This window comes from Mustela nivalis, assembly GCF_964662115.1.
Source record: "Mustela nivalis genome assembly, chromosome: 13".
Lineage (NCBI taxonomy): Eukaryota > Metazoa > Chordata > Mammalia > Carnivora > Mustelidae > Mustela > Mustela nivalis.
The window spans coordinates 87,024,056-87,034,486 of NC_139032.1; the positions used below are offsets into that span (position 1 = coordinate 87,024,056).

At 55.3% G+C, this 10,431-nt stretch overlaps 1 long non-coding RNA gene across 1 annotated transcript; it reads right to left on the minus strand.

Annotated features, from left to right (window-relative positions):
- Window positions 1-5,781: 5,781 nt before the first annotated feature.
- LOC309846162 lies at window positions 5,782-9,761 on the minus strand. The gene is made up of 3 exons (XR_014301753.1): window positions 9,524-9,761; window positions 6,356-6,599; window positions 5,782-6,122 (listed from the first exon to the last, which is right to left on the minus strand). It is a non-coding gene; the product is annotated as an uncharacterized lncRNA (long non-coding RNA).
- Window positions 9,762-10,431: the final 670 nt, after the last annotated feature.

A 10,431-nucleotide genomic window follows, 5' to 3' on the forward strand; every position in this document is an offset into this window, starting at 1 on the left:
ATCAAACCCATCATTACGGAACCCCTCTTATGTCCCAGGACAGCTGACGAGCTGTGGGCCAGAGCGGCTTTGATGTCAGACGGCTTCGGCCCGAATCCCAGGAGGAAACCCAATAACCAGCTGGGTCGCCTTGGGTCACTTGTGTCCCCACGGGAGGCCCTGAATTCTCACCTGTGAAACCTCTTAGGGGCAGATGGGCCATTATTCTTAACTTTTCATTCCCTCCTGTGATGGAATTATATACCTCCATGCTCTTTGCCCTGTGATGCTGTGGTCCCTCCCTCGGGCACAGGCTCCCCCAACTCTGCCCTGTGGGAGAGAGGGCTTGGCCACGTGACTTGCTTGGGTGACTTGTCAGTGAGAGTGACAGAAGCATTGGCTGGAAATGCAGCTGGGTTTTTGGCCTGGCCACTTAAGCTTCTGCCATGTGCTGCAAAGCACACATGGCCTGGGGAGCGGATGGTTCTAGAAGGAGACACCCATGGGGTCGAGCTGAATCTGACCTGGGGCCCCGCTAAATCCCACCAACCCACAGAAGGATCAGCAGACCTCTAAGAGCAGAAGAGAAATGTGGCAAGCTGCTGTGGATGGGAGTGTTTGTGATGCGACAGTGTTGTAGCAGAAACCTGACCGGTCCGCGTGTATAAGGGCGATATCCGCTACCCAGGATGGTTGTGCAGATTAAATAAAATAACACTTAAAATGTGTATATTTAATATATTGAAATAGTTGCTAGAGTCTGGCATACGGTCACTCTAAAAAATATTAGATATTGTTAACCAAAGATTTCCTCAAGTAAAAATGCATCTCTCAATGTATACTATGACATGCTGATACATTCATTTAACTTACTAGCATTACTGTTTCTTTTCTAAGCCTCGAAATGTGGGGTAACTGTGCTATTCACAGGAACACTGACCACCGCTCACGACACCGAGGCCCTCCAGTCCCTCTGTTCACTCCCACTGCCGCCCAGGGCAAGAACCTGGTCCCCCGTCCCTCTCTAAAGGTTGCTCAGCCTCTTTGAATCCTTCTAGTGATGGGGAGCTCCCTGCTTCACCTACCAGCCTGTTTAATTTCCGAATCTCCCTATGGTAAAGAAGGTTCTCTCTCTTTGCTCTGATGCAAGATGACTCTCTTGGGCAGGGGTGGGGATTTAACATTTTAATTTTTATTTATGTATTTATTTTAAAGATCTTACTTATTTATTTGACTGAGGGAGATACAGCGAGAGAGGGGACACACAAGCAGGGGGAGGGGGAGAGGGGGAAGCAGGCTTTCCTCCAAGCAGGGAGCCTGATGTGGGCCTTGAACCCAGGACCCTGAGATCATGACCAGAACCGAAGGCAAAAGCTTAATGACTGAGCTACTCAGGCATCCCTTATTTTTATTTTTTACTTTTTTTTTTAGATTTTTATTTATTTATTTGACAGACAGAGATCAGAAGTAGGCAGAGAGAGAGAGAGAGGAGGAAGCAGGCCCTCCGCGGAGCGGACAGCCCGATGCGGGGCTCGATCCCAGGACCCCGGGATCATGACCCGAGCCGAAGGCAGAGGCTTTAACCCACTGAGCCACCCAGGCGCCCCTATTTTTTAATTTTTTAAAAAAGATTTTATTGATTTATTTGAGAGGGTGAGCATGAGTGGAGGTGGGGGGGAGAGGGAGAAGCAGGCTCCCTCCTGAGCAGGGAGCCCTACAGACATGGGACTCAATTCCAGGACTCTGGGATCATGACCTGAGCCACAAGCAGATGCTTAACTGATTGAGCCACCCAGGTGCCCCTTATTTTTATTTTTTTAAGTAGGCTCCATGCCCAGCGTGGGGCTCGAATTCATGATCCCAAGATCAAGAGTCACATGCTCTACCAACTGAGCCAGCCAGGTGCCCCTGGACATTTTTAATAGGTTGTTAATAGCAAGTACAGGCTCTGGGGCTCCCACACTTAGTGCTTATGACCTTGGGCTAGTGGATTCACCTCTTTGGGCCTCAGTGTCCTCTGTAAATCGGGGTAGGGGAGACCATAAAAGATCCACCTCCCAGGGTGTTGGAAGGATCAAACGAGAGACACCCAGGGGGGTTCTCCGTGGAGGAAGGCGCAAGGAGGTAGTGTGTAAACTGAGCTTCCTAGGATACAAGAGGTCCCTCTTGCAATGCAGGATTATTTTCTCGCCTTTCCCCTTCTGCTTCATGTTTCCCTTCTTGAATTTTGAGCATCCCCCACCCAGAATTCTCCAGGTGGCACAGAGCTGCTGTCTGCGGGCTGAGGTCCCCCTCAGGGCACTATCCGGCGCTCCTGATGCGCCAGGCATTGGTCTAGGCCTGGTGCCGCAGCAGTGCTCTGTCCTCACGGAGCCCGCATTCTGGGGGCGAGATGGGCATCAGACCAGCCCAGCCAGCACTGAAGGTAAGTGTCGCGCACACAACGAAAGCAGGGAAGGACGCAGGGAAAGGGGCGGTCAGGCAGCCTTGGGGAACTGGTTCTTAGGTTACACAAAGAGAAATGCAATGTCCAGAGCCAGGGAGGGGGGCCTCCTCCTCTCTTCTCCCTGCCCAGGCCCAGCCGGCGTGGGCTTTTCTGTTCTGGGCTTCAGTTGTCCCTTAGTGATGGCGGAAGCAAAGGACAGAGGTCCAGAGGAGGAGCGCTGGATGGTGGAGGGTGGGGAGCCCACATCCCCCCCCCCCCCGCCCCCGTGACGGTAAGAACGACTCTCACTCCTGAAGGCAGGTTCTGGGCTGAGCACTTTACATGTCCTTCTTCCTGTATTCTCAGCCTGAGGTCTATCCTGCTACCCCTCTCCCCATTTTACGGAGGAGCTAATGAGGGCTTGGCGCCATGGAGTGACCCGGACAGTGGAGTGAGTTGCAGAAGGGGCAAAGCTGGAGCCTGGGTCTCTTGGACTCCAGAGGTGATGCTTATGATGTCCTAAAAACTGTTGGGTCCAGTGGGTGCCTGGGCTGGGACAGCGGTGGTGTTCTGGTCTCTGGGTAGCCCCCAGGCTCTCAGGAGAAGAGAAGCCCTGAATTGTATCGTTTGTCGATTTCCAGGCTGTCAGTACCGCCATGATGGTCAGGGTCAAGCCGCGAAAGGGAATTCAGGGGGACAGAAGTGGTCAGGATGGGGTGTGTGACTGGATGGAGGGGAGTCGAATAGGCTCCAGATCCTGCGGCTACAAACACGAGGGTCCAGGGGATTCAGGAGGACCCCTTGGAATCCTAGCCCGTATCTCCCTTTTCCTTGCAAATGGTACCCGAGTTCCTGCAAAGACAGGGCCTGTTGCTGTCCCCCCACCCCCACCCCCAGCCAGGTGCCTCTGCCCTCATGGTGCCCCCATCTGGGAGCGCTGGTCTCAGAGGCAGTCACCATCACCCCCCCCCCCCACCTACACAGGCTCTCTCCAAGGTCAGGAAAGGGCAGGTGGCCCTGGGAGGTGTGGCCTTGTCACAGCAGAGAGCCTAGTGTGGCTGGTCACGCCCCCCCCCCCCCACACCTGGGTGGAGTCACAGCCCTTCCGTTCAGGAGCCCAGTGATCTTGGGTGTGACTTCTGGCCTCTGGGGGCCTCAGTTTCTCCCTTGGGCAAACGCAGAGGTGGGAAGATGAGCCCTGAGGTCCCCTGGGCTGGGCCCTGCCTCCACCAGCTCCTGCCTGCACGCGCTAGCCCGCCTCGCCTCCCTGCTGCATTGCTATTTAAAGTGGCGGTGGTTTGGCTCACTCTTTTTTTAAAAACCATTCCCGTACTCGAGCCGAGTTCCACAAGGCCAGCTGTCACCACTAAAAATGTCTGTCGTGTGACAGTCACCAGTAAGGAGGTGGGAGGAGGCAGGAGGCCCCCGACTGGACCACAGAGTGGCTGGGTTAAAAAAAAAAAACCAAAACACACACAACAAAAACAACCCCTCCAAAACAGCACTGCGAGAAGAAACAGAAAATGGAGAGGGGTTGCTCTCCCCTCCTTCCCCACCCCTCCTTTGTAGCTCCTTGGGGCTCTGCTAGGGGACCGAGGGCCGTAGATGACACGTGGCTGTGGCGACCAGGTGTGTGGGGCCCCGAGCAGGTGCGCCCCTCCTTGCCTCTCTCTCTGGCCCCAGCCCTTCGCTGTACCGGGCTTGCTGAGAGCTGTGGGTCCTCGAAGGTCCTGCCAGCAGGTCTGTCCGTGTCTCTCCGGCCATCCTCATCCCTCTCATGTGCGGGGAAAGCAGGGAGGTGGCCTGTCCGAGGCTGCCCTCCCAGTGAGGGGTGGAGACAGGGCTTCCCCAGGGAGGGAAGGAAACCTTTGAGGAGCCCCTCCTGGTTCAGACTCTTCCATGAGTCACTTTTCAAGCACTTAAATGTTCAAACAAATTTGAAAAGAAGCCTCTAGTCCCCCATTTAACAGATAGGAAAACGGAGGATCACAGGGTAGGAGAACCTGCCTAAGGCAGTGAGGGCTTTGCCTGGGAGGGAGGGGGTGTTGCTGGACAGAGCACAGACAGGCTGGTGGGACTCCAGGCTTGGGACACTCTTATATTGTAATTGTGAGCACGAGATTCTCTGGCCTCGACCTCCCCAGCTCTGAAATGGGGGCATGAACGCAGCTCCTTCTTAAAGATGTTGTGAGGACGAAATAAAGCCAGAGATATCAAGAAATGGGTAAGGGGTCTGGGGCAAAGAATGTGCTGGAAAGTCAGAGGCTGTCAGGGCTGTCAGGTTCCAGAGGCTGGGTTCTTTCCACCACGTCTGTGGCCTCTCAGGGCTGCTGGGAGGAGCCCTGGGGTGGGTGGAGTTGAAGGGGGTACCCCCTGCTCTCTCCCACCCCCAGCACCTAGCTGTGGCCCGCTTGGACTTTTGGGGGGCCGTGTGCTTCCTGACCACTGGTCCAGAACTGTAGTTTCTCTGGCCCTCAAACTGGGACATTTTATAGCAGGGAGGGCGGGGCGGCAGAGACCTTCGGGCAGAGACTTTTTGAAAAGCATAAAGGAGATCGTACAATGATTGGAGAAAAAAATCCAAAGAAGAATTTTCTCTCTGGAATTGTTCCCTCCTTCTCATCAGGGTGTCTCCTGGCTTCACGTCTTCCTCCTGCTCACAGAAATAGACCCAGGTAAGTCATTTACACTTTAGTAATAATTATAGTAACTACCATGTATTGAGTATCTACTCTGTGCCTAACACTTCTAAATGTTTTCCTCTTAAAAAGCCTTTCTTGTCCCTCTGGAAGTTATGTGTCCATCTATTAACAGGTCTTTTACTCATTCAACATTTACTGAGCCATGACGGTATGCCAGGTTCAGTCCTGGGAGTAACGTCAGTAGGCTCTGGAGAGTGTGTGGTGAGCACAGCTGGGCAGGGGGAGTACCTCTGCGATGATTTTCACTCCTTCCCCAGGATCCATTAAGCACTTCTGACATGGCCCTGGGATGGAACATGACTCTGTGCTCACAGGGGGTGTTCCAATGGGAGGCACACGCACAGCAGTCAATCAGATATATACTTTGATTTGAAAAATAGGGGCGCCTGGGTGGCTCAGTGGGTGAAGCCTCTGCCTTCGGCTCAGGTCATGATCTCAGGGTCCTGGGATTGAGCCCCACGTTGGGCTCTCTGCTCAGCGAGAGCCTGCTTCCTCCTCTCTCTCTGCCTGCCTCTCTGCCTACTTGTGATCTCTTTCTCTGTCAGGTTAATAAATAAAATCTTTTAAAAAATCTGGAAAATAAAGCAGGTAAAAGGTGAAGAGTGGTGGAAAAGGGCAGCTTTACTAAGTCTGGTCTGGGAGAACCTCTCTAAGAAGGCTGAGATTTAAAAAATGCATTCATCCATTTATCAGTACTTTTTTTTAGGGTACCTGGGTGGCCCAGTCAGTTACACATCTGCCTTTGGCTCAGGGGCTGTTCCCAGGGTCCTGGGATTGAGCCCCACATTGGGCTCCCTGCTCTCTCTCCCCTCCCCACCCCACTCAAGCTGTCTCTCTCTCAAATAAATACATAAAATCTTTTTTTTTAAAAAACACACTTATTTTTGTGACCACGTAGAGCACTCCTGTGATTCAACACCCAGAAGATGAAAAGCCCCCGTCTTCCTCCACTCTTATCTGCTTGCATCCCCATTCCCCATCACTGTTCTTAGTTTTTGAAGAATCCTTCAGAGTTTCTTTAGAAAGATGTAAGCAAATACAAATATTCGAATCAAACACAAAAGTCAGCGCACTATAGGTATCAATATTTGGACTGAGACCCGAGTGGGAAGGAGCCAAACCGAGGAGAGTTTCCGGCAGAGGATGGGCAGGTGAGCCGGGGGCCCGGTGGTGGACAGGCTGAGGGCACAGACATGGGCCGGGCTTTGGGCAGCTAGAGCCAGTTGGCCACAGGGAGGATGAGGGTTACCAGAGAGGAGACCGCTGTGGATGGTCAGTCGGCGTGGGCCCCCGATGGAGCTCAGGCTTTACCAGGATCCCTCTGGCTGCTGCGGGGGTGAGGGCAGGGGCAGGCAGATGGCTGGGAAGTTGAGAATTCATGCACAGGGGCTGCAGTTCAGTGAGTGTGTGGGGCGTGCCAGCACACGTGTATTTTCCGTTAACAGTCCTGGGAGGCAGGTGCCGTGATTACCTCCCCTGTGCAGTTGAAGGAGCTGTGGAACAGAGAGGTTCATTAGGCTGAGGAAGGTCACACAGGCAGTGAGCAGCAGAGGTGGGGCAGAAGCTTGGGTAGTCTGACTGGGGAGCCTGAGCTTTTAAACCCTGCACCCGCCGGCCTCTCCTAATGGCTACATGGGGCACCCACCAGCAGAAAGGAAGTTGAAGGGGACCCCTGGGTGGCTTAAGTTGATTAAGTGTCTGATGTTTGATTTTGGCTCAGGTCATGACTTCAGGGTCATGAGATCCAGCCCTGTGTTGGGCTCCGTGCTCAGTGGGGAGTCTGCTTGAGGATTCTCTTTCCCTCTCCCTCTGCCCCTCCCCCTGCGAAGGGATGGAGGTGGGATCGCCCACATGTTTGTCAGGAGCTAGAGCTCCCGGGATCCCCACCACTGCGGTAGCAGGCAGGGGCCTCCCCCCGGACCTGCTGTACCAGAGTCAACTGAGCTGATGGTCAAATGCAGATCCCTAGGCCTGGGCCCCGATGGATGGAATCAGAGAGCCTTTGGGGATGGGCCCTGGGAACCTGCATTTTAAAAAAAGATTTGATTTATTTATGACAGAGAGAGACAGCAAGAGAGGGAACACAACCCCGGGGGGGGATCTGGAGAGGGAGAAAGAGACTCCCCACTGAGCAGGGAGCCCGATATGGGTCTTGATCCCAGGGGGCTGGGATCATGACCTGAGCCCAAGACAGATGCTTAATGACTGAGCCCCCTGCCCCCGAGGCCCCCGGGGAATCTGCATTTTAAACCGGGCATTCCCTGGTCACCCCACCTCATCTCCTTAGACAACATGCCTCTTAAAATCTGGGGTTCCGGGTGGTTGGGGATGAGATCCCACCCACTCACGCAGCTCAGACCTTTCCCCTCTGGGGCCGAAGCCCAGCCCAGCTCTTGCTGGGAAGACCCCCTGTGTCCAGAAGCTGATTCCTGGTGGCAGCCTCTCTCTTCGCTGAGCCGCCAGCCCCATCGGCCTTGGAGGGCAGCCCCTGCAGAGTCTACCATGAATGATGCTTCTGGTCTTGCCTCTCCCGCTGCTCATGCTCAAAGGTAGGGACCCCCACCCTTACTCAGCTCTGAACCCCACTCCCAGCACAGAGCCTGCCACATTGTAGGGCCCAGTCAGCCCGAGATGAACCTATGCCTCAGCGGCTTCCTGTGGGTAAAGCCTGTTGCCAACTGTCCCCAGGAATTGACACCTGTGACGCCCCCTCTGTTCCCACGCACAGGCTGCTTTTCCTTTCCAAGAGAAAATGCGAGTGGAAGGTTGTGGGTTTCCCTGCAAGGGCTCAGACTCCTGGACTCACATTCCAGTGCTCTTTCCACTTCTCCTGAGGTAATTTTTTGGGTGTTGTGTTTTCCCAGTCTGAACTGGGACCTGTTGGTCTGCTTTCGCAGACCTGGGTTTTCTCATCTTTGAAACAGGGCCGCAAAGGTCGTCCTGGTGGTGGGTCATGTGGTGTGGGAAAGGCCTTGGTGGGGGCCAGGCCCCGGGAGAGTTCTCAAGAATTGGTGGCTACTGGTATTCTGGTTGGTAGAGCCGTGGGTTCCTGGGGCCCCTGGGACAGAAGGCCCCTCAGATTCTCTGGAAGCCCCATGGCCCTGGCTAGGTGGCTGGACATTGGCTGAAGCCCAAGAAATGGTAAAACGGGGCTTCGGATCCAGGCTTGCCTCCCCCCAGCCCGTGGGCCTTACTGCGATGCTAGAATTGAAAGGAACCTTCTATTCATTTAGCGAGTGTTTCCTGCCTGCCCACAGAGTGCCCCTGAGGGCCCTTCTCCCGGTGTGTGGGGACAGATGACCTTGGGCTGCTCACACTCTCCCCCTGCACGCTGGGGTGGGCTCTATGTTAAAATGGGTTTAATTGTACCCTCGTCCGTCGTGCCTTTAGAACTCTTGCCTCTCCATGTTTCTCCAGTGCACTCGTGGGCGGCAGGCAGCAAGCCCCCACAGGCCACAGGGCCAGCCCTGGACCCCAGTCTGCTTAGGGCGGCTAGGTGGTCTCCAGACGGTGGCTGCACAGGGGACCAGTGACCCCCGCCTCTCCCAGGGACAAGGAAGGTTTCACAGAAGAAGTGGTATTGGGCTCGATCCTTGTGGGAGGAACAGGGTCTGCTTCATCCCAGTGGAGTGGTGAGAAGGTGCCAGGGCCCGGGGGGGGGGGGGGGCACTTGGGTAAGTGGAGGAGGAGGAGCTTCTGAAGGAGGTGGGGCCCGAAAATAATCTGGGCCGGATGAGCTGAGCTCAGGGATGATTTGTCTGGGGGTCCTAGGGAGCCATTGAAGATACTTGAGGAGGGGAGGGAGCGGGGAGAGCTGGCAGCTGTAACAGAGTGGACCGGAGGCCTGGAGGCCCAGCAGACGTGGCAGAGGCCTGGGGCCACCTGGCTCTGAATCTGCCTTCGGATGGGGGCCCCTCGGCTGCCCGGGCCGCCGCTGCTCCAGCTGCACAGCCCACCCTCCTCTCCCCAGAACCACAACTTTGGGGCAGGGCAGGGCAGGACCAGGGGGTGGCTTGGGAGAGAGGGGGCGGCCGCCGCTGACGACAGGCTCAACCCCTCTCCTCCGGGTGCTCCCCTAAATCTCGAAATAAATTAGGCAGAATCAAAATCAGACTCTCTTCATCAGGAGAAATTACTCATTTCAAATATTTGCAGCCGCTTGAACTGAAATTTAGCGAGATGAGGACTTAGATGAATAATCTGGGGCCTTTTCAAAGACAGTTTTTACTCAGCAGTTTTCCTGATTCCTGAGAAACACCCCCCACCCAAGCCCCCTTCCCGTCAGGAGCCGCCCTCCTGTCTTCTCTCGGGCTCCCTCCCTTCACCCCCAACCCTGGTCTATTTCCCCTCCTTTAGGCTTCCCTCCCCTTGATTCCGATGCGAAATCTGCAAGTATTTGCCGAGCGCCTCCTCCTGCCTGGCACCGAGCTTGGCCCGGCCGCGCAGCAGCGATGAGATGGGGCCCCCCTGCCCACCTGGAGCGCCCAGGGCTCCTGGGCTCTGGGCTTGTCCTGTTCACCCCCATATTTGCCCTGAGTGGCACTCCTTAATATTTGCAAAAATTTCCTTTCCACACTTTTTTTTTTTTTTTTTTTAAAGAAATCTTATATAACCAGCTCTCTGGAGGCCTTTTGGAAGCTGGGAGAAAATCTGGAGAATTCCACCCCCTCCCCTGACCCCCTTCCTCCTCCGCAGGGGCCTGTAGCCTTCCGGATGGGTGGAGTTTGACGAAAGCCAGGCCTGAGCTCGACCACCCTCAAGAACGGGAGCCCCGCAGGAAGTGGACGGGCTCACTGGGGTGCCCCAGGGGAGGGGTGTGAGGAGAAAGCAGGTTGCAAGGGCTTTCCTGCCCTGCTCTTCTGTGAAAGAAGCTTCCAGACTGGATGTGGAGGCCAGCCATACTTCTGGGCTCCCAGGGTCCTGGGCCGTCCAGTCCGCTCTGCCAGCTGGTGGGGTGGGGAGAGGGTGTGCTGGTCCTGTCTCGCCTGCTCAGATGAGCCGTGCGCTTACACCGGAGGGCGAGAGGGAGGAGGGCAGATGGAGAGGAAGAGTGAGGATGGGGGTGGGGATAGGGGGGTGGGGGGGTTCTGGCAGGGAGTGTAGGGTGGGGCAGAGGCTTTATAAACCCCTCTTGGGAGCAGGCATGAGGCCTGTGTGAGTTGGTGCCTGTGGGGAAACTGGGGGCAGGGGGTCTAGAGTCCGATGCCCATGGGCATGTGTGCCCCTGTGGCCCTACAGATCATGCCCCTGCACAGTGTCACCCACTTTGTGTCCCTCTCTCTGCCAGGAGGAACTGTTTTCAGTTCCTGGAATGAGTCAGGGCTC